Source organism: Phyllobates terribilis, unplaced genomic scaffold, assembly GCF_046119375.1.
Source record: "Phyllobates terribilis strain yellow unplaced genomic scaffold, ASM4611937v1 Scaffold_4__5_contigs__length_816908805, whole genome shotgun sequence".
Taxonomy (NCBI): Eukaryota; Metazoa; Chordata; class Amphibia; order Anura; family Dendrobatidae; genus Phyllobates; species Phyllobates terribilis.
This window is the reverse complement of record NW_027362764.1, coordinates 770397075-770418344: the sequence shown is the minus strand read 5'-3', so window position 1 is coordinate 770418344 and position 21270 is coordinate 770397075.

The window sequence follows — 21270 nt, the reverse complement described above, 5'->3', positions numbered from 1 at the left end:
ACTGTCCTGGGTCTCCTTCCAACTGTGGTGGGGTAGAGGATTCAGCGTCCTTCCCTGACGTCTTCTGCTGACGTGTTGCTCATGGACCACTCCGCTTCGGTGGAAAGCAGGTAATTCAACTTCCTCTAAATCATCCACTTCCTCCTCTGTGTCTGACTGGTGAGGCATCCTTGACAGGGCATCAGCATTGGTGTTCTTGTGACCTGCCCGGTACTTGATGGTGAACTGATAATTTGTCAGTCTGGCCACCCAACGCTGTTCCATGGCTCCCAACCTGGCTGTTTCCAGGTGTGTCAAGGGATTGTTGTCATTAAAAGCTGTGAATTTCGTTGAGGCTAGGTAATGCTTGAACCGTTCAGTGATAGCCCAGACTAAGGCCAGGAACTCCAGCTTGAAGGAACTGTAGTTCTCCGGGTTCCTCTCGGTAGGGCGTATCTTCCTGCTGGCATACGCAATTACCTTCTCTCTTCCATTTTGCTTCTGGGACAACACAGCTCCCAGTCCCTCGTTGCTGGCGTCGGTGTACAGCAGGAAAGGCTGGCTGTAGTCAGAGTAAGCCAGGATTTCTTCACCAGTCAGGATTTCCTTCATTATTGCAAAGGATTCAGCCTGTTCTTTGCCTCACTGGAATGGGGGACTCTTTCCTCTTTTGGACTTTCCTACCAGGAGGTCTTGTAGAGGTGCTACCTTTTTGGTATAGTCCTTTATGAACCTCCTGTAGTACCCGACCAGTCTCAGGAATTGCCGTACTTCTTTGATGCTTCTCGGCTCAGGCCACTTCTGGATGGCAGTGACCTTCTCCGGGTCTGGCGCTACTCCCTCCAAGCTGACTACGTGCCCCAGGTACTGAACCTTCTGCTTGAGCAAATGGCATTTAGAAGGCTTTAGCTTCATCCCATATTGGGACAATGCTTCATATACTGTACCTCCTCCAGGTGCTTCAGATGGTCCTCATACGTCCTCGAGTACACGATAACGTCATCCAGGTACAGCAGCACTGTCTCGAAGTTCCAATGTCCCAAGCAACACTCCATCAGCCTGTGGAACGTTCTGGGTGCATTGCAGAGTCCAAATGGCATACTGTTGAACTCGCACAGTCCCATCGGGGTGGTGAAGGCCGTCTTCTCCTGGTCTTCCTCAGCAGCAGAGACTTGCCAGTACCCCCTAGTGAGATCCAGTGTAGAGAAGTAATTGGCAGATTTTAGTGCAGCCAGGGATTCCTCTATGCGGGGCAAAGGGTATGCGTCTTTATGTGTTATGCGATTAATCTGTCTATAATCTACACACATCCTCATGCTACCATCCTTTTTCCTGACCAGGACCAGGGGAGCTGCCCAAGGGCTACAGCTATCCCTTACTACCCCTGCCTTTTTCATATCACGCAACATTTCCTTGGCTTTCTGATAATGTGCTGGTGGTATGGGTCGGTAACGCTCCTTAATGGGTGGATGGTTACCGGTGGGTATGTGGTGTTGTACCCCTTTAACCCTTCCAATGTCAAGTGGGTGTTTACTAAACACTTGTTCATATTCCAGAACAACTCTGTCAACACCGTGTTTCTGATGGACAGGAGTGGCGTCAGTCCCAACATGGAGCTGTTGACACCAATCCTCCAGCTGAGCTTCGGAGTCATTGTCCTCCACTGCATCTGGTGGGGTCAAGGATTCCACTGTGTGTATGGCATCATCATTCACAGTATACAATCTAGCAACAGTGGCGTATCTTGGCAATTTAACTTCCTCCTCCCCATAATTTAGGAGACGTACAGGTACCCTTCCATTGCGTACATCAACTACACCTCTAGCAGTTAAGAGTGTAAGTCTGTGTGCCACACAAGTGTAAGTGTGCAGCCTCCCAGCCACCCACCCCCAGGCTGCAATACCATACTGCAATACCATACTGCTAGCTTGCTTGCACTTGAAATGAGGCCTTTTAGGCTTGTGGAGGCAGACACCGGCCACCATGTCATGGCTGCATCGGCGGCCTGGTATCCATACTCAGTCCCCAGCCGGGTGTCCACACTCGGTCCCCAGATGCCAGGGGGCGGCCGGGTGTCCATACTTGGTCCCCAGCCGCCCCTATTTGTCCCGGTGCGCCTTATATACAAGCGCGCATACCAAAACATTATCTGTGCCCTCCCCAGTGCATTTAGTGGGAAGGACACTATTCCACTGTAGTGTGTGCATGCCAACCCCCTGTTCATGACACATGTGAAGATTCCTCCCACCCTGCACCTGTCGTTGCAGACTTGAAACTATTCCCGTTCAAGTCCTTGTCCCAGGGCAGTGTTCAATTGTACCTCCCCTATTCCTTGCAATGCAAGTGCAAGTATGCAGCCTGCCACCCCCCTATCCCCAGGGCTGCAAGACCATACTGCTTGCTTGCTTGCACTTGAAATTGGGCCTTTTAGGAATGTGGAGGCGGAATCTGGCCACCACTTCATGGCTGCGTCGGCGGCCTGGTATCCATGCTCAGTTCCCAGCCGCCCGGCGGCCGGGTGTCCACGCTTGGCCCCAGCCACAAGGGGGCGGTCAGGTGCCCACACACGGTCCCCAGCCGCATGGGGGCGGCCGGGTGTCCATAAATGATACCCAGCCACCCCTATTTGTCCCGGTACACCTCATACACAAGCGCGCATACCGAAACATTACCTGTGCCCTCCCCAGTGCATTTAGTGGGAAGGACAGCCTAACCACAAACACGTGGACAAGTGAATGTGGCCAGGGATGGTCCATCTCACTGACGCCTTCACACTGGGTTAATATTGTGGAAGCAGGGACACAGTTGGACACTGGGATGCAACACGTCCTACAGACATAGAGGATTGCGGGTCCTGGGTCAATCAGGCTTCAACACAAAGTTCAGAAGGTAGACAGCAGCAGTGGTCGGCCTCCTACACAACAAGTAAATTATTCATGATCATGAGGCTGTCAAGGTAAAATATATATTATAGAAAATCAATTAGTGTCTTTTAATAGATTACCTAATCAGTGTGAATCAATATAGCGATGATTTAATAATCTATGTGTATGTATGTATGCAAATGTGTATATGCACATGGAATATGTTAATAGTTAATGAATATATAACTAACAGCTTCTGTTCTAATTTATAGACACGAACAACTAAATGATTTCCTGGGAATGACATATGCATGTGCACGGCTGATAACAAAGAGATTCATGTAGAGTTGGCAAAGATGGCACTGAGGGGCAAACTCACGCCCTCCATCGGAATTCCTAAGGCGTTACTCAAACCAAGAGATACATAGATGGACAAATTACAGCGTGCCGAGTTATCAGAAAAATTTTACTAATCCCACCTAGAAGGAGAATGCTATTTAACCCCCTGTCTACGTAATAAAGTATGCCATTTTGCGTGGTTCAGTTTCTGAGTGAAGTTTTTCAACCAGATTAGCAGATTTGGTTAATTAGCTTCTCTGCATGCACTCAGACATCTTTAATTAGGAGGAGAGCAGTTACCTAGTGTATCTTAAATTGGGGTAACCTTCACAAGGCCATCCATCTCCTTAGCTTTCTGTTCCTTGGAACGCAAGCGCATGTGTGTAGTAGCGGCTAGGCCTGAGGTGGTCAGCGTTTTGGCGCATATCCTACCTCCTCCGAGGATTGCTGGATGTTTTCCTGCTACTATCCCAGTTCTATGACTCCCGTTAAAACAAAGCTTCAGGTGATGACTGATGGATAGTGTTGAGCGATACCTTCCGATATCGGGAAATATTGGATCGGATTGGATCGGACCGATACCCAAAAAGTATCAGATATCGCCGATTCCGATACCGGAAACCAATGCAAGTCAATGGGACAGAAATATCGGAATAAAAATAAACCCTTTCTTTCCTTGTAGGTTAATTCTACACGAAGGAAAACAACTAAGAATAATGTAGAATGTATTGGGGGAGGTGGAGGAGACATTAAAGGCATAGAGGTTTAGCCCAATCAAATGGAAAAGCAGGAATTAATATTTTTTTTAAGACGTTCGGAGTTACGGAAATATTGACTATGTTAAGCTTTTTTATATTTTGTCAGATATTTATGTTCCATGCTCTTCACCTTCTTTTTTACTTCTCCCACACTTTCTCCTTCATCATCCTCAGCATCAGCATCTTTTTCATCAACTTCTTCTTCACCTTGTACATCTTCTTCTTCTTCACCTTCTTCCTATTATTCTTTTTTTTTACATTCTTCATATTCTTCTTATTCAACTATTATTCTTCTTCATATTCTACTTCTTCATCTTCTTCATATTCTTCTTCTTCATCATATTCTTATTTGTGACAGGCATTCCTGTAGTTGTTATCTATAAAAGATTGAACATTAAACCTTTCGTTCTGCCCGTCACAAAAGATTTACAATAGGATTTGTCCACGTTCAGTTTGGCCTGCAGCAGCAGGTCTTTTCCAGGGTCACCACGAGGAGGAATGGACTCACCACCATACACTGCTTAGTCATCTTCTGCTTATAATTTAGATAATTTTCTTTTGCTCTGATTTTTAGTCTTATGCTTAATGTTCTTCCGCTTTTTGTTCTGCAGCTTCTTGTACTTCGGCTTCTTGGTTTTCTTTCTCTTGTTCTTCTGTATCTTGGTGGTTGTCTTCTTGTTCTTTGTCCTCTTGGTCAACTTCTTCAGGGTCATCTTCTTGGTCTTCTTCGGGGTGGTCTTCAGGATCGTCGTCTTCGGGGTCCTCGTCTTCTTCGGGGTGGTCGTCTGGGTCCTCGTCTTCAGGGTCGTCGTCTTCGGGGTCCTCGTCTTCTACGGGGTGGTCTTCAGTGTCCTCGTGTTCAGGGTCATCGTCTTCGGGGTCCTCGTCTTCTTCGGGGTGGTCTTCAGAGTCGTCATCTTCAGGGTTGTCGTCTTCAGGGTCCTTGTCTTCGGGGTGGTCTTCAGGGCCCTCGTCTTCAGGGTCGTCGTCTTCGGGGTCCTTGTCTTCTTCAGGTTGGTCTTCAGGGTCCTCGTCTTCAGGGTCCTCGTCAGAGAGATCCAGAGTGATTACCAAGAACCATTGCAAAAAGCTTGAACTTGGAAATGTAGCAGAAGGTACAAGAAGGCTGAGGAACTGCCGAGAACCAGCTGATGGTACTGGAACCCGGATGGGTAGCAGAAGGTACAAGAGCCAATGGAACTACCGAGGACCACCTGATGGTACTGGAACTCGGTTACTAAGCAGGAGGTACCTGTGCCAGAAAGCACTACCAAGGACCAGCAGATGTTGGTGGAACTTGGATACCGAGAAGGAGACACCTAAGCCAAAGGCACTGCTGAGAACCAGCTGACGGTACTGGAACCCGGATGGGTAGCAGAAGGTACCCATGTAAAAAAAAGTTGAAAGGCCGCGAGCCGGCTGCAGTTACCAAAACCCACAGTCCTACAGGGGGTGCTTGTCCTATTGGCACTATGGAACCAGCCTTCATTTCCAGATCCCGCAGCCAACATAGGAGTCACCTAAACTGCAGGCACCATAAAGTCGGCTAACCCGACCGCAACACGACAGGACAACGCATTGGAGGCAAACTGACGTTGACACTACCCGGAAACAGCTGGCGTGCTGGAACCAGGCTGGGCAGGAGGGAGTACCCGTGACAAAGACACTGCCGAGAACCAGCTGACGGTACTGGAACCCGGATGGGTAGTAGAAGGTACAAGAGCAAATGGAACTACCGAGGACCAGCTGACGGTACTGGAACCCGGATGGGTAGCAGAAGGTACAAGAGCCAATTGAACTACCGAGGACCAACTGACGGTACTGGAACTCGGTTACTAAGCAGGAGGTACCTGTGCCAGAAAGCACTACCAAGGACCAGCAGACGTTGGTGGAACTTGGATACCGAGAAGGAGGCACCGGAGCCAAAGGCACTGCCGAGAACCAGCTGACGGTACTGGAACCCGGATGGGTAGCAGAAGGTACCCATATAAAAAAAAGTTGCAAGGCCGCGAGCCGGCCGCAGTTACCAAAACCCACAGTCCTACAGGGGGTGCTTGTCCTATTGGCACTATGGAACCAGCCTTCATTGCCAGATCCCGCAGCCCACATAGGAGTTACCTAAACTGCAGGCACCATAGAGTCGGCTAACCCAACCGCAACACGACAGGACAACGCATTGAAGGCAAAGTGACGTTGACACTACCAGGAAACAGCTGGCGTGCTGGAACCAGGCTGGGCAGGAGGGAGTACCCGTGCCAAAGACACTGCCGAGAACCAGCTGACGGTACTGGAACCCTGATTGGTAGTAGAAGGTACAAGAGCAAATGGAACAACTGAGGACCAGCTGACGGTACTGGAACCCGGAAGGGTAGCAGAAGGTACAAGAGCCAACGGAACTACTGAGGACCAGCTGACGGTACTGGAACTCGGTTACTAAGCAGGAGGTACCTGTGCCAGAAAGCACTACCAAGGACCAGCAGACGTTGATGGAACTTGGATACCGAGAAGGAGGCACCTAAGCCAAAGGCACTGCCGAGAACCAGCTGACGGTACTGAACCCGGATGGGTAGTAGAAGGTGCAAGAGCAAATGGAACTACTGAGGACCAGCTGACGGTACTGGAACCCGGATGGGTAGCAGAAGGTACAAGAGCCAATGGAACTACCAAGGACCAGCTGACGGTACTGGAACCCGGATGGGTAGCAGAAGGTACCCATGAAAAATAAAGTTGCAAGGCCGCGAGCCGGCCGCAGTTACCGAAACCCACAGTCCTACAGGGGGTGCTTGTCTTATTGGCACTATGGAACCAGCCTTCATTTCCAGATCCCGCAGCCCACATAGGAGTCACCTAAACTGCAGGCACCATAGAGTCGGCTAAACCGACCGCAACACGACAGGACAACGAATTGGAGGCAAAGTGACGTTGACACTACCCGGAAACAGCTGACGTGCTGGAACCAGGCAGGGCAGGAGGGAGTACCCGTGTCAAAGACACTGCTGGGAAACAGCTGGCGGTGCTGGAACCCAGGGTAAATACTAAAAACATAGTGGAGCCAGAGGCGTAATTGGAGCAACTTTAAAATCTGTAGTAGTGTGAATGTGGACAGAGCAGGAGAAATTGCCATCCGCACAGCAGGGGAACAGCTGACGTTACTGAACCCCAATAACACGGCAGCAAGTGTTGACTGTGCAGACAGCACTTCTGAGCGCCAACTGGCGGTGTTGGAGCTCAGGGATAATACTGAAAACAGAGGAGCCAGAGGGGTAATTGGAGCAACTTTAAAATCTGTAGTAGTGAGAATATGGACAGAGCAGGAGAAATTGCCGTCCGCACAGCAGGGGAACAGCTGACGTTACTGAACCCCAATAACACGGCAGCAAGTGTTGACTGTGCAGACAGCACTTCTGAGCGCCAACTGGCGGTGTTGGAGCTCAGGGATAATACTGAAAACAGAGGAGCCAGAGGTGTAATTGGAGCAACTTTAAAATCTGTAGTAGTGTGAATGTGGACAGAGCAGGAGAAATTGCCGTCCGCACAGCAGGGGAACAGCTGACGTCACTGAACCCCAAAAACATAGCAGCAAGTGTTGACTGTGCAGACAGCACTTCTGAGCGCCAACTGGCGGTGTTGGAGCTCAGGGATAATACTGAAAACAGTGGAGCTAGAGGTGTAATTGGAGCAACTTTAAAATCTGTAGTAGTGAGAATGTGGACAGAGCAGGAGAATTTGCCGGACACACAGCAGGGGAACAGATGACGTTACTGAACCCCAATAACACGGCAGCAAGTGTTGACTGTGCAGACCGCACTTCTGAGCGCCAGCTGGCGGTGTTGGAGCTCAGGGATTACAGTTCAGGTGGTAGAAACATGAACACAACAGGAGATCTGGATACTGTTGCCAACTAATTATTTATTCGGAAGAGGACTGGCAAATTCATGAGAGATCCAGGCCTTGTTCATTTTGAGAAAAGTAAGCCGGTCAACGTTATCGGAGGATAGTCGCATGCGACGGTCTGTTAGTACACCACCTGCGGCACTAAAGACGCGTTCCGATAATACACTAGCAGCAGGGCAAGCTAGCACCTCCAATGCATACTGGCTAAGCTCTGGCCATGTATCCAGCTTACAGACCCAAAACTTGAAGGGAGAAGAGCCGTCTGGGAGTACACTGAGAGGGCAAAACATGTAGTCTGTCACCATCTGACGGAAACGTTGCCTCCTGCTGACTGGAGCCGTCTGTGATGGTGTAGACATTTGTGGCGGCGGGGACACAAAACTTTGCCACATTTGGGCCATACTGGTCTTGCCTTGTGCTGAGGCGCTGCTTCTGCTCCCTCTGTGTGCAGAGCTTCCTCCACTGCCTCGACGCACTGAGCTGCTTTGTAAAGCACTAGCAGCACTGCTCTCGGTTGGAATGGAGAACATGATGGAATGCACCAGTGCGTCTTGGTACTCCCGCATTTTATGCTCCCGGTTCAACGGTGTTATTAGGCTTTGTAAGTTGTCCCGGTAGTGAGGATCTAGGAGGGTGGACACCCAATAATCAGCCGTGTTGAGAATGTGGGCGATGCGGCGGTCGTTTCTCAGGCACTGCAGCAAGAAATCAACCATGTGCTGCAGACTGCCAACTGGCCAAGAAACGCTGTCCCCTGCTTGAGGCGTGATCTCTGCCTGCTCTGCATCACCCCACCCTCGCTCTAGATACTGACTACTAGAGCATTGTGTACCTCCCTCCTCTGGACTGATGTCTTCTTCCTCCATTGACTCCTCCTCATCCTCCTCACAAAGTGTCCCCTGCCTAGGCCTTTGTGAGGAACCACGTTGCGCAGACTGTACAGAAGCAGATGGCATTTGTGACTCCTCATCCTCCACCTCTTCCAAAACCTCCTGCCTTAGTGCTTGCAATGTTTTTTCAAGCAGGCAGATAAGGGGGATAGTCATGCTGACTAGTGCATCATCTGCACTCGCCATCCGCGTGGAATAATCGAAGGCACGCAAAACGTGGCAAATGTCCTTCATAGAGGCCCACTCAGTGGTGGTGAAGTGTGAACGGCGCACACTGCGACTTGTTTGCGCCTGCTGCAGCTGGTACTCCATTACTGCTGCCTGCTGCTCACACAACCTCTCCAACATATGTAATGTTGAATTCCACCTGGTGGGTAGGTCACATATGATGCGATGTTCCGGACGACGTAATTGGCGCTGCAGAGCTGCAATGCGCGATCTAGCGTTGCTGGAACGCCGCAAGTGAGCGCACTCTATGCGAACCTTGTGAAGCAGTGCATCAAGATCTGGATAGTCCCTCAAAAAACTCTGCACGACCAAGTTAAGCACATGTGCCAGACATGGGATGTGAGTGAGGTTGCCTAGGCCCAGAGCTGCCACCAGATTTCGGCCATTGTCACACACTACCATGCCTGGCTGGAGATTCGCTGGCACAAACCACACGTTGCTCTGCTGCTTGATTGCATTCCAGAGCTCCTGCGCTGTGTGGCTTCGATTCCCCAAAGAAATTAATTTTAATACGGCCTGTTGACGTTTGGCCACGGCTGTGCTCGTATCGGTCATCATAACAGGTAACCGTTCACGGGTCTATTTGGAGGTAGACCGTGACGGCTCCTGCAGCGCTGATTCAGAGGAACTGGAGTATGAGGAGGAGTCAATGTGTACAGACTGGATTCCTGCAATCCTTGGAGTTGGCAGAACACGTACAGCGCCACTCTCAAGATCTGTACCCGGCTCCACAACATTTACCCAATGGGCAGTGAGGGAAAGGTATCGTCCCTGTCCTTGCTTACTGGTCCACGCATCGGTGGTCAGGTGGACCTTGCTACTAACGGCATTTTGTAGCGCATGTTTAATTTTTCCCTCCACATGCTGTTGCAGGGCAGGGATGACTTGCCTGCTGAAATAAAAGCGGCTGGGCACGTTGTATTGTGGGACTGCCAATGCTATAAAGTTACGGAAGGTGTCAGTCTCCACCAGCCTGAATGATAGCATTTCAAGGGCCAGTAGTTTAGCAATGCTAGCATTCCGAACCTGTGCTCGGGGGTGGTTTGCCAAGTATGGGCGCCTTTTCTCCCATGCCTGTGCTAACGATGGCTGTAGACTGGCCTGGGAGTGTGAGGATGACAGGGAAAGTGGTGCTGTGGGTGGAATTACACTGTGTCTCTGTACAACAGAGATTCTTCCATGGCGATCCTGTGAGGAAGCCGGACCAGCTGTGTGTGAGCTGGAGGAAGAGGCTACAACACGAGCTGAAGAGGTGGTAGGTGGCGCTGTAGGTTGGCCTAGGTCTTCAGTGTGTTTTTGTAACTCCACCACGTGCTTGGTCTGCACATGTTTCCACATATTTGTGGTATTGAGGTTGCTGACACTTTTCCCTCTTTTCACATGATTACACAGCTTGCATTTGACAAAGCAAATGTCATCTGCAACTGTGTCAAAAAAGGACCAGGCACTGCAAGTCTTGGGAGCGCCCGCTTTGGATTTTGGAAGAGCCATGCTCCTAATGGTTGCCGAAGTGGAGGCTACAGGCAACCAAGTCTGCCCCCTCCCTCTCCCTCCTTTTTGGGCCGTTCGGGGAATCTCTTCCTCAGAACTGCTCCCACCACCTTCCTGTCCCTCACGTCATGATGGGTCAAGGACCTCATCATCTACACCACCCTCTTCAAACAACTGCTTCTCCTGGTTAGTCTCGACAGCACAGTACGCACCAGAAAGTGGCACCTGAGTCTCATCATCAGATGCGTACTGAGGTGTGCTGCTGACCATAGGCACTGGCCCACCCGCCTCTTCAGGTTCAGAGAGACAAAACGGTTGCGCATCACTGCATATTACCTCTTCTTCAAATTCTCGAATTCTGCTTGGCTGGCCCCCTCTTTCCAAGCCAAGAGATTCAGAGAACAGAAGTAGAGATGGCTCCTGTCCAGGGCTCTCTGACTGCCTGGGCAATTTGGCAGGTGGTGAAGAGACAGATGGGTGCTCTTCAGTGCTCAGGACTTGAGAGGATCTGGAACTAATTGAAGTCGATGCATTAGCTGCCTTCCATCCAACAACGGCTTCAATTTGGTCCTCCCGCAGCAGTGGGGTACGGCTAGCTCCTACAAAGCTGCGCATAAAGGACTGTTCCCTGGTAAAACTGGGGGATGCTGAGTCACTGGTGCCCGCAGCAGGCACAGAATCCCCACGTCCTCTCCCTGCAGGCACAGAATCCTCACATCCTCTCCGTGTAGATACTCCACGGCCACGCCCACGACCACGACCACATGCCTTACTCCCTGACTTCTTCATCTTGGTAGACTGATAAAGATGGGCAGAAAAGTACTAAGGGCTTAGTGTGCTTATTCCTGAACAGCTGCTAACACGTATAAGAAACACAAATTTTATAAAGTGTGGACTAGACATTAATATGAGCTAATGTGGCCTACACAACTGTAAAGTGGAGTGTTTGGTGAACTTTATTTAGGGTTTTTTTGTCACAAAAAGACACTGGATGTGCCCAAAGATGTAATACCGATAGTATCACAAACTTTTTGTAGCTATTACAATGTAGGAAGGTAACCTACAATGCAATAGATGAGGCTACAAAAAATAGGCTAATACTAATCTGGATGGGGCTGCAGGGCACAATGCTGCAGAAAGACTCCTCTATCTACTCCTATATAGTGTGCTTGGAACCAATGTAGCTGAATACGGATGGAACCACCACACTAATAGGAGAAATCAGGAAAAATGTTCAAATAGCAAAAAAGGACAATGTATGAGGCAGTGACACACACTGAGTGCACTACAACCAGACGTGGCTGAAGCACACACTACAGCGTGAGCTGCACTCACACACAGAGACCTTGCAGACAGGCGTGAACAGTGCAGATGCAGAGCACTGTGCACTAGCGCTGCAAGACAAAAAAAAAATTCTCTATCTACTCCTATATAGTGTGTTTGGAACCAATTTAGCTGAATACGGATGTAACCACCACACTAATAGGAGATATCAGGAAAAATTATGAATTAGCAAAAAAAGACAATGTATGAGGCAGTGACACACACTGAGTGCACTACAACCAGACGTGGCTGAAGCACACACTACAGGGTGAGCTGCACTCACACACAGAGACCTTGCAGACAGCGGTGAACAGCACAGAGAATTGTGCACTATCGCTGCAAGGCACAGCGATTTACAATGTAGCTTGGGTAAAGCAGAATAGACCAAATAGGTAGCTAAAACTGTCCCTCAGAACAACAGCGTCCTATCCCTAACTGAATTCACAGCAGAGTGAGCTCAAAATGGCGGCGGCGGCTTTTATAGTGCATCATGACATCATTTCAGCAGCCAATCACAGCCATGCCATTAGTTAAGATGCCTACATGCCTAACAGGATGTGCCCACTCTTCTTAGGATACTCATTGGCTGAATAAAATGAAACTGGCTCATTGCATTATGGGAACTTCCGATTCCGGTATACGATATTGTAAAAGTATCGGAATTCCGATACTGCGAATATCGGCCAATACCCGATATTTCAGTATCGGAATGCTCAACACTACTGATGGATGAGGTGGTGGCAAAGGAGAAAGAGCAGGAGGAACAGGGACCATTCACATCAACATCAGACCAGTCAACCACACATGTCTTGTAGGATATGTTTCTGTACCAAAAAGAGCGGTTTGGCTACAGAGTTATAGGGCATACAGTGAGTGCAATGCCTACCCAAAATTTAGAGGCACTCCAATGCCCCTTGGAAGGGACATGGAGGTCAGAGGGCCTTAACTAAACAGTTTTTTCCATTTATAGCAACTGGGTCTCCTCTACACTGTTGGCCTAAGCAGTGAATGGAAGGCTTTCCAAAAATTCTGAGGAACTGCAATGCCCCTTGAAACAGACGTGGATTACAGCGTACTAAAAACATTCTACTCATTATTTGGTGTGGGTCTCCCTTAGTGTTCGCCTATGCATTGAAAAGCAAAAGCTGACTAAAATTAGGAGGAAATGCAATGCCCGTTGGAAGAGTCGTGGAGGTTAGAGGTAATTAAAAACAACATTTTAATGCCCCTTGAAAGAGACGTGGAGTTCAGAGTGGTTTAACAAGAGGATTTTAATGCCCCTTGGAAAAGACGTGGAGGTCACAGTAGCTTAGCAAGATGGTTTTAATGCCCCTTGGAAGAGATGTGGAGGTCACAGTGGAATAAAAAGACAACATCAATGACCCTTGTAAGAGAAGTGGAGGTCACAGTAGCTTAACAAGACAATATTAATGCCCCTTACAAGAGCCATGCAGCACAGAATATTAAAAACATTATTCCCATTATTGGGGAGTGGGTCTCCCATAGTCTTTGCCTATGCCTTCCAAGCAAAAGCTACCAAAAATTAGGACGGAGGAACTTGTAATGCCCCTTACAAGAGCCATGTGGTACAGCATATTAAAAACATTATTTCCATTATTGGGGAGTGGGTCTCTCATTGTCTTTGCCTATGCCTTCCAAGCAAAAGCTGCCAAAAATTAGGACAGAGGAACTTGCAATGCCCCTTACAAGAGCCATGCAGTACAGCATATTAAAAACATTATTCCGATTATTGGGGAGTGGGTCCACATAGTCTTTGCCGATGCCTTCCAAGCAAAAGCTGCCAACAATTAGGACGGAGGAACTTGCAATGCCCCTTACAAGAGCCATGCAGTACAGCATATTAAAAACATTATTCCCATTATTGGGGAGTGGGTCCCCATAGTCTTTGCCTATGCCTTCCAAGCAAAAGCTGCCAAAAATTAGGACGGAGGAACTAGCAATGCTGGCAACACGGACCACGGTCACCCTGGTGGTATAGTGGTGGTGGAGGCTGAGGATAAGGAGAAGAGCAAAAACAGCCAAAATTAGGCAGCATATACCCATGTGTGGGTGTGAAGAGGTGCATGGGAATACACCTCCCAAAACAACACAGTGGATTTTACTTTATAATACTCTGCTGTCATTTGCTGGTGATTAGTGTTGAGCGATACCTTCCGATATCGGGAAATATCGGATCGGATTGGATCGGACCGATACCCAAAAAGTATCGGACATCGCCGATTCCGATACCGGAAAACAATGCAAGTCAATGGGACACAAATATCGGACTAAAAATAAACCCGTTCTTTCCTTGTAGGTTAATTCTACATGAAGGAAAACAACTAAGAATAATGTAGAATGACATGAAAAGCCTGCAATTCAGCAGCGGCATACACAGGTACCCGCCAATTTAGAACAGAAAGAATAGAACATCACACATAGATTAGATAGATAGAAACATGCCAGTCACATATATAAGAAGTACACTGACAGTGTTGCTTACTGTACTTGTCATTTAGTGTAAAATGATTTTTTTTTAAAAATAACAGTGTTTTCATGCACCGTCTCTTTAAAAAAGCCGGCCGGCAATTCAGCAGCGGTACCCGACAATTTAAAATAGAAAGAATAGAGAATCACACATATATTAGATAGATAGAAACATGTCAGTCACATATATAATAAGTACATTGACAGTGTTAATTACTGTACTTGTCATTTAGTGTTAAAATAAAGGATTTGTTAAAAATAAAATTGGCGTGGGGTTCCCCGTAATTTTAGGCTCTAGCGGAGGTTAAGCAGACAGCTGGGGCAGATGTTTGAAGCCTGGGAAGGGGATAATACCCACGGAGCTTTCCAGGCTACTAATATCAGCCCCCAGCTGAATACCTAGCCTTTACTAGCTATTAAAATGGGGGACCCCCCCAAAAAAAATGACGTGGGGTCCCCCCTATTTTAATAGCTAGCAAAGGCTAGGCAGACAGCTGGGGGCTGATATTAATAGCCCAGGAAGGGTGCCATGAATATGGGCCCCCTCCCAGGCTAGAAACACCAGCTGTCAGCCGCCCCAGAAATGGGGCATCCATAGGATGCGCCAATTCTGGCACTTAGCCTCCCTCTTCCCACTGCCCTGTAGCGGTGCCAGTGGGGTAATAGGGCTGGGGTTGATGTCAGCTTATAATGCCAGCTGACATCAAGCCCAGGTTAGTAATGGAGAGGCGTCTATAAGACTCCGACATTACTAACCCCATCGTCAAAGTTAAAAAAAACACAAACACCCAGAATAAAGTCCTTTAATTGAAATAAAGACACAATTCTTTATTGTTCTAAATTAAACCATACTTACCATCACGCCCATTCCAGCTGAAGCCAACGTTCTCCTGCAATAAAAGTAAAATAATAAATCAACCTCATCCTTACCTTTCCATGGTTCCCACGACAGCTTCAGCTCTGCTACATTCACATGAAAGGCTGGATCGCAGCCGAAAGCTGCCATCCAGCTTGCCATGCCACAGAGACTGAGAAGCGCAGGCATGCTTGCGCTTCTCAGTGTCTCCCTGTGACGGCGCTTGAGCAGGAGAATTGAGCAGCGCTTGAGCAGGAGAATTTTCCCACGCTGTCAGTCACGTGTCATTGGACATGAACTCGGCTCATCTGGATGCCGTCACAGCGAGACACTGAGGAGCGCAAGCATGCCAGCGCTTCTCAGTTTCTGCAGCATGGCAAGCTGGATGGCAGCTTTCGGCTGCGATCCAGCCTGTCATGTGAATGTAGCAGAGCTGAAGCTGTCGTGGGAACCATGGAAAGGTAAGGATGAGGTTACTTTATTATTTTACTTTTATTGCAGGAGAACGTTGGCTTCAGCTGGAATGGGCGTGATGGTAAGTATGGTTTAATTTAGAACAATAAAGAATTGTGTCTTTATTTCAATTAATGGTCTTTATTCTGGGTGTTTGTGGTTTTTTTTTAACTTTGACTATGGGGTTAGTAATGGGGGTGTCTTATAGACGCCTCTCCAATACTAACCTGGGTTTGATGTCAGCTGGCATTATAAGCTGACATCAACCCCAGCCCTATTACCCCACTGGCACCGCTACAGGGCAGTGGGAAGAGCGAGGCGAAGTGCCAGAATTGGCGCATCCTATGGATGCACCATTTCTGAGGCGGCTGACGGCTCTTGTTTCTAGCCTGGGAGGGGGCCAATATTCATGGCACCCTTCCTGGGCTATTAATATCAGCCTCCAGCTGTCTGCCTAGCCTTTGCTAGCTATTAAAATAGGGGGGACCCCACGTCATTTTTTTGGGGGGGTCCCCCATTTTAATAGCTAGTAAAGGCTAAGTATTCAGCTGGGGGCTGATATTAGTAGCCTGGGAAGCTCCGTGGGTATTATCCCCTTCCCAGGCTTCAAACATCTGTCCCAGCTGTCTGCTTAACCTCCGCTAGAGCCTAAAATTACGGGGAACCCCACGCCAATTTTTTTTTTTAATAAATCCTTTATTTTAACACTAAATGACAAGTACAGTAATCAACACTGTCACTGTACTTATTATATATGTGACTGACATGTTTCTATCTATCTAATCTATGTGTGATTCTCTATCTTTCTATTCTAAATTGTCGGGTACCGCTGCTGAATTGCCGGCCAGCTTTTTTAAAGAGACGGTGCATGAAAACACTGTTATTTTTTTTAATAAATGCTTTACACTAAATGACAAGTACAGTAAGCAACACTGTCACTGTACTTCTTATATATGTGACTGACATGTTTATATCTGTCTAATCTATGTGTGATGTTCTATTCTTTCTGTTCTAAATTGTCGGGTACAGGTGTATGCCACTGCTGAATTGCGGGCCGGCTTTTTTAAAAAGACGGTGCATGAAAACACTATTATTTTTTTTAATAAATCCTTTAACACTAAATGACAAGTACAATAAGCTGAGTGCTGCCATCCAGCTTGTCATTCTTCAGAGACACTGCAGAGCGCAGGCATTTGGGGAACTTACGATTCCGGTATTCGATATTCTAAAAGTATCGGAACTCCGGTACCGCGAATATCGGTCGATACCCGATATTTCAGTATCAGAATGCTCAACACTAGTGGTGATGAGAAGTCTGGCCCACCCAGCCCTTGTTCATTTTGATAATGGTCTGCTTGTCATCATTGTCAGTTGACAGGCGAGTGCGCTCATCTGTTATAATTCCCTCAGCAGCACTAAAAACACGCTCCGATAACACGCTAGAGGCAGGGCAGGCCAGGACCTCCAAGGCGTACAGAGTGAGTTCAATCCAAGTGTCTAGCTTGGATACCCAATAATTAAAAGGCACAGAGGAATCACGGAGGACGTTGGTATGGTCGGCAAGGTACTCCCTCACCATCTTTTGAAACTTTCCACTCCTTGTGAGAGTACCCCGCGCTTCAGGGCCTGTCTACAGTGCATGACACCATCTCCTGTTCTTCCTCCTCCTCCTCCTTTCCTTCATTGTCCCCCAATGCACATTGGGATGAGATGAGGCTGGGCTGTGTGTAATCGCCCACTACAGCTTCTTAAACCATCTCATCATACTCTGGCTGAAATGCCTCCTGTTTGATTCTCTGCAGAGAGCGTTGCAAAAGACAGACAAATGGGATGCTGATACTAATGATCATCGCCACTCACAATCTTGTTGGACTCCTCAAAGTTTATCAGGATGGTACATATGTCAGACATCCAGGTCCACTCCTGAGGTCTTATGTGTGGAGTCTGAACTGAAAACCGACTGCCTTTTTGATGCTGGTACTCCACAACTGCTCTCTTCTGCTCACAAATCCTTTGCAACATGTGGAGGGTAGAGTTCCAACGTGTGGGGACATCACACACCAGTCGGTGTGCCGGAAGCTGCAAACGCTGCTGCAACACAGCAAAGGCGGCGGAAGCTGTAGCCGACTTCTGAAAATGACCTGACAGGTGGCGTACTTTGACGAGCAGATCTGGCAACTCAGGGTACGATTTAAGTAGGATGATGCGCAGAAGCTGTACACTGTGGGGGCAACTCTGTCTGACATAGGGTCCGCAATCCTCGGTGTGGAGAGGATGTGTTCCGTCCCAAGGTCTGACTGGGTTCCGGCTTCCACAATGTTTATCCAGTGTGCCGTCAGGGAAATGTACCGTCCCTGGCCTCAAGCACTTGTCCACGTGTCCATTGTCAGGTGGACTCTCCCAGTAACTGCGTTGTTGAGAGCACGGCAGATGTTTTGGGACACTTGCTTGTGTAGTGCGGGGAAGGCACACCGGGCAAAATAGTGTCGGCTGGGGACCGAGTACCGAGGGATGGACACTGCCATAAGGTTGCGGAAGGATTCCGTCTCCACCAGCCTAAAAGGCAGCATTTCCAACGCAAGCAGTCGTGAAATGTTCGAATTTAGGACTGTGGCCTGTGGGGCGTTGGCTGTGAATTTGCGCTTCCGTTCAAAGGTCTGGGATATGTACAATTGAATGCTACGGTGGGACGTGGACGTGGACGTTGATGCTGTTTCTTGAGAAACTGCCATAACAAGTGAAGACTGAAAGGAGGGGGCATCTTTGCATGCAGTATGGACAGGGGATTGCCTGGCACGCACAACACGGGGTTCTCTTACATGCACAACAGCAGAAGAAGCAGTGGTGACACCCGCTGACACTGGTCGTGGACCCTGGGGTTCGCCCCACAAAGTCGGGTGCTTTGCTGCTATGTGCCTGATCATGCTGGTGGTGGTCAGGTTGATAGATTTGTCACCCCTGCTGATGCTGGCTTGGCAGGTGGTACAAATGGCCTTTTTGGGGTTTTCAGCAGAGTCTTGAAAAAAATTCCAGACTCTGGAAGACCTACCGGTTGTACTGGCAACGTCCCTCGTGTTGTTGTTACGGGGTACGGTTGCCTGCCTTCTGTCTGCGGCCACCACACTGCTTCTTCCTGCCTGTTGGGGTAGTCTGCCTCCCTCCCCCTGTGTGCTGCTGGCCTCGCTCTGCGTGTCCTCCTGCCACGTTGGGTCAGTTACTAGATCATCCACCACCTCCTCCTCTTCCACTTCCGCACCACAGTCCTCCTCCTCACTTCGTGTCAATTGCCAGCATCGCCTTCCTGTGGCCGTTGCTGTTCAAATATTTGGCCAACGCTACATGGTATCTCCTCTTCCACCACTTGAAGTGGAGCAGACGAGGGGCCCAAATATGGAAATGGACCAGTGAACAGCTCTTCAGAGTTCTCCAACTGTGGGATCAGTTGCTGTCTGACAACACTCGGCATGGTGGGAGGAAGGAGCATCAGGGTGAGGAGAAGTATGCGGTTGAGACTCACGGCAACTAAGACTTGACCGTGTGGAAGACAGACCGGAGGTGGTGGTGCCCAGGTGACTGGAAGTATTATCTGCTATCCAATTAAATACCTGTACACACGGATCAGTACGCAATAGTGGTGTTGTTGTGTGCTTCCCTAGTAATTCGGTCAAGAACTGGGAGCAAGAAGATGTGGCTGTTGGTTGTGGAATATTTTCACCTTGGCCAAGGCCCCATCCTCTGCACGCACCATCACCAGAACGTCCCTTGTCATGCGTCTTGCCCATTGTAAATGAAGTAAAACAGCTTACACTCGCACTTTCAATGGCAAAAGGGTTTTAAAAAGGAGATTAGAACCATGGAAGAGGAAACCACAGTTCTAGTTTTCTGGCCTACACCAGAATCTTTTAAACAGATATATTTGTGTCTGAACAGTCAGTGAGACACTCAAACTGTTTTTTTTCATGAAAAAAAGTCAAAAAGGTGGATAACACCCAGATTTGAACCGTGGAAGAGGAAAACCACAGTTCTAATTTTCTGGCGTATACCAGACTTTTTTAAACAGATATATTTTTGTCTGAACAGTCAGCGAGACACTCAAACTGTTTTTTTTTTTTTATGGAAAAATGGCAAAAAGGTGGATAATACAGAGATTTGAACCGTGGAACTGCAAAAACCACAGTTCTAGTTATATGGCCGAAAACAGACTCTTTTAAACAGATATATTTGTGCCTGAACACTCACAGACACACTCAATTTTTTTTTTGGGGGGGGGGGGAATACAAAAAGATTAATAAGACGGGTATTTGTACAGTCTGACTGAGGAAAAAAAAAAAGATGATTTAGATGAAAAAAAAAGGATTTTCCCTGGCCCCTGAGAACTGGGGCTAAGTCTAGAAATTTGAGCAGCAGCAGCAGCACACAGGACTGTAATGCAGTGTTTGTTGGTATAACCACTGCGTCTCCTATACAGCCTGCCTGCCTGATATCTGGGATGGATATTAGTCCTCAGAAGGACTGTTTGTTTGATTTTGCAGGCTTTAGAGACCCTACACTACCTATTTCACAGTATAAATTTCTTCCTAGCTCAGCAACACTCTCCCTACACTGTCTGATCCGGCGTGACTGTGTCCAAGATGGCGGCGCCCGGTTTTAAATACTCAAGGTGACGCTGTGCGGCCAACCAATCACTGTAATGCCCACAACCAACATGACTGCGGCATTACAGTGACTGGCTGGTAGTCCCTGCATGTTCATTGGCTCTGTAAAGAGCGCCAAACATGCAGGGCAGAGACCCGAGCACCCGCCCGAGTAAGCCGAAAATACTCCGTGCTCTCCGAACATCCCAAGTAGTGAGATACTCGGGCGAGTACCGAGCAGTGTCGAGCATGCTCGCTCAACACTATTGATATGTTATAGCCCATGTTCAGTCCTTTTGATCAGAGTTGTTAAAATCCCCACTCATTGTTCAAACCTGTAAGGGAGCATTCGAGTTTGTGGATCAATAAAATATTTATGGATCTTTACATTGCTCTGCTCGCATTTGAGTGCAATTTTATTACTCAATCTTGAGTACTTGACTTGAGCAATCAGTGATAACCTCCATCGATCAACACTAATGGATCATGGCTATTACATATCAAAACTTATTTAAAATGTAATTGTTTTTTAATAATTTTATTCCCTCTTTCTTTTCATCTACAAAGCAATTTTTTTTAACCAGTATAGCTTTCTGACAGCTTTGCTTGTGGCAGAAGATGTATTTTTAACTGCACTACTTAAGGGTACATATAATGAATGCATTTTTTTTGAGGGAGTGAAAAAAAAAAAATTCTACAACTGTGTCAAGAATTCCAACACACACAGAGGGACGACTCTGGGGAGATCACACAATATCTCACTGTGCCATCACGCTGTCCGTATTTCGTCCGGAGTCGAGAGCACGCGATCCACACTACTCGCTACGAGGATATCGGCAAGCGACCAGTGAGCGTATGGCGTCACACCTCGGGGATTCCAAAGTCTGGGATCCATGTTTAACGCCATCCATACGGTCACTGTCAGTTTCACGATAGCCCAATTATTAATATTCTCTGCCACTACCGGCCGAGTTTGAAATATAACACAGGCCTGGCTAGACGCTTGCGTTTTGGTAGCGTATATGGCTTTGGGGACGGGAACGATTACAGAACAAAAGAAACAGAAATATTACA